Source organism: Procambarus clarkii, chromosome 57, assembly GCF_040958095.1.
Source record: "Procambarus clarkii isolate CNS0578487 chromosome 57, FALCON_Pclarkii_2.0, whole genome shotgun sequence".
Lineage (NCBI taxonomy): Eukaryota > Metazoa > Arthropoda > Malacostraca > Decapoda > Cambaridae > Procambarus > Procambarus clarkii.
This window is the reverse complement of record NC_091206.1, coordinates 34,615,468-34,619,293: the sequence shown is the minus strand read 5'-3', so window position 1 is coordinate 34,619,293 and position 3,826 is coordinate 34,615,468.

The window sequence follows — 3,826 nt, the reverse complement described above, 5'->3', positions numbered from 1 at the left end:
CCCCCCCCAAAATAAAAATTGTCATACTGTACTAGAAATAAAAGCAGCTTGTATAAGTGACATACTGTCCAGTCCTGTTTTATTCTGTTTTCGGTCCTCTGGCTTAATCTGTTAAGTTAGGAGATGACATTTTAAATTAACCGTTTTCTTGACATTTTCAAACCTAAGAGGGTGGCCTGCATAGTAATCCTAATGTGGAACATAACAATGAATCTCTAATCTCTAGAAAAAAAAAAAGATACCGAGTGCTTATATGTGTTGAGAGAGAGAGAGAGAGAGAGAGAGAGAGAGAGAGAGAGAGAGAGAGAGAGAGAGAGAGAGAGAGAGAGAGAGAGAGAGAGAGAGAGAGAGAGAGAGAGAGAGAGAGAGAGAGACACAGACAGACAGACAGACAGACAAGACAGAGACAGACAAGACAGAGACAGACAGACAGACAGACAGACAGAGACTGAGAGAGAGAAACACACACAGACAGTTTCATAAATATTCTCATTTTATAGCTATTTGCTTTCAGTGACAGAGGTTTTTGTTATAATAGTATTGGTGTCTAACACTCACAATCTCTTTAGAAATTAAAGTGTGGCTCCAATGGAGCCGAGTTTGTTGGTTTGAGGCCAAGCCACCACCACAGGGCAGTAAGTAAGCCGTTTACTTGGAGGAGGTGTACTTGGTGACGGCCTTAGTGCCCTCAGAGACGGCGTGCTTGGCCAGTTCTCCGGGCAACAGGAGCCTTACAGCCGTCTGGATCTCCCGACTGGTAATGGTGGAACGCTTGTTGTAGTGGGCCAGGCGAGAAGCCTCGGCGGCGATGCGCTCGAAGATGTCGTTCACGAACGAGTTCATGATCGACATGGCTTTGGAAGAGATACCAGTGTCGGGGTGGACCTGCTTCAGCACTTTGTAGATGTAGATGCTGTAGCTCTCCTTCCTCCTGCGCTTCTTTTTCTTATCGCCCTTGGCAATGGCCTTCTGGGCCTTTCCGGTTCTTGGCAGCCTTTCCAGATGCCTTGGGTGGCATGATGATGCTCGTGCTGGCTGGCGTTGCGATACAATAATGAACTTTTGCGCGAGGCGAGCTTTCCTTTTATATCCCGCTCGCGACTCAGCTCAGAGCGGGTCGCGTGGCGGAGCGCGCTGATTGGTCAGTGGCGGGCTCCCTTGATCCTGAGCGGGGTATATAACACGAAGCTCGATCTGCGGGGCGGCATAAAACACCACAAACCCACAACAGCAGCAGCAATGTCAGGACGCGGCAAGGGAGGCAAAGTGAAGGGCAAGTCAAAGTCTCGCTCCAGCAGGGCCGGACTTCAGTTCCCCGTGGGCAGAATTCACCGTCTGCTGCGTAAGGGCAACTACGCCGAACGCGTCGGTGCTGGCGCTCCTGTCTACCTGGCAGCCGTCATGGAATACCTCGCTGCCGAAGTTCTGGAGCTCGCCGGTAATGCCGCACGTGACAACAAGAAGACCCGTATCATCCCACGTCACTTGCAGTTGGCCATCCGCAACGACGAAGAACTCAACAAACTTCTGTCTGGCGTAACCATTGCACAGGGAGGTGTTCTTCCAAACATTCAGGCAGTTCTTTTGCCAAAGAAGACAGAGAAGAAGTAAGCACTTCTGCCACCCACCACGACAAATACCATAACCAGGCTCCATCCGGAGCCACACACACTTTAATAGAGAGATTCAAGTAGACAATCAACTTTCAAACATTAATAATAACATTTATATTGATTTCATTTGGAATGTGTACATAACAAACAAACAAAACAAAATTATAGGGGATATTCAGCATCACTTGGAATATTAACCAATCATATAAATCCAATATATATTTTATATTTTACTTTAAGCGAGGAATTCATATTATATTAATTTTTAATCATACAAATGAACAAAAGCAATTCTTCACTAGACGTAATGAATGAATAAATGATCAAGGTTTTAATGTGTTTCATGAATATATATATATATATATAATATATATATATATATATATATATATATATATATATATATATATATTATATATATATATATATATATAATATAATATAATATAATATATTATAATACTTGTGAACCAGAATATGTTTGAGCAGCAGCGATCGTGCCTGCCATTGGCCGAAGTGCAACAATTCAAATAATTTAAAGGGCCTGCTCGGGTATATAAGAGAGGCTGGGAGACTGGGGCCGGTGGTGGGTGATGGGTGATGAGTGATGGTGTGGTGTGGTATGGTGTTGTTAAGAGTTGATTTACGGCCAGCCAGCCAGCTGCAGCCAAGGCAGGGCAGGGCAGGGCAAGGCAAGGCAAGGCAAGGCAAGGCAAGGCAAGGCAAGGCAATAACAGGACAGGACAGGCAAGGCAAGGCAAGGCAAGGCAAGGCAAGCAGGCGGGCGGGCGGGCGGGCGGGCGGGCGGGCGGGCAGGCAGGCAGGCAGGCAGCCAGCCAGCCAGCCAGCCAGCCAGCCAGCCAGCCAGCCAGCCAGCCAGCCAGCCAGCCAGGCAGGCAGGCAGGCAGGCAGGCAGGCAGGCAGGCAGGCAGCCAGCCAGCCAGCCAGCCAGCCAGCCAGCCAGCCAGCCAGCCAGCCACTCCCACTTTGTATTTATATGCATTCAATTTATATTCAAACATTATATATGTTAAGGGCCTAGTTTTAGTGTTTATTTTAAAAATGACAAACATCGAGTCGTTTTACCAGTCCTTTAGCGTTAACGGTGATGCATTTTAAAACTGAACAGAAATCACCTTTTCTGGATATATCAAATATCGAATCCGCTTAATGTGCCTACAATTCAATCATTCAAAAAATACATAATTTACATCATGCCTTTTCATAGAACAGACAATAAGATTTGAGACAATAAGAACTTTACTTTTATAACTAAAGTTGCACAATTATACCAACTCTATGGTGGCTGGGTGGTAAGGTGTGTGGCTGGTATTTTGGAAGTCGCGAGTTCAAACGACCCAATGGGAATAATACTTTTTTTTTTTGCCATACAATCTTCCTAATACTATTATGTAGGTTTGTGTGTGTGTTTTTTTATTCATTCTTTGGTTTTATAGATGACATACATATTGACTCCTTTTACCGGTCCTTAATTAGGCTCTGGGGAAGCAATGGTGGTGGTGGTGGTGGTGGTGCATTTAAAACTAAACCAAAAATCACCAGTTCTGGACGCGTCAAATATCATATCCGCTTAATGTGTCTACAACCTAATTACTTAAAACTACACTATTTAATTCATTCATATCATGTGCATATTGGTCATTATGCTCATACAACCGACATCAAAATTTATTTTCATTATTAGAATCATACATTTCATCAAGTAATACAGATACAAAGAGATTTTCTTTCTGAGAAGACCGTTAGTATTGGCTTGCAGGCAGGCAGGCAGGCAGGCAGGCATTTGAGGGTTATTATTTCGCCTGTTGATTGGGGGGAGGGTTGATGTGTTAGGGGGTTTTCGGTTAGATGTGGTGGTGGTGATTGGTGGTGATTGGTGGTGATTGGTGGTGATTGGTGGTGATTGGTGGTGGTGGTGGTGGTGGTAGTAGGTGGGAGTTGGGGGGGGGGGGGGGAGGGAAGGGGAGGGGAATGATGGTCTGTGGATTCGTTCTCCGTACCCTTTACATATAAGCAAAAATATGCCTTCTTGTGGGTATAGAAACATTAACACAAATTATATCAGTAACTGATATTGTAGCCTTTTAAACAGAAAAGATTTGTACATACAAATACTTTTTAATTATCATTTATTTGTGGAAATGGCATTTACGTCATTAAATTGATACCTCAGCATCAAGCTTGTGTCCTGC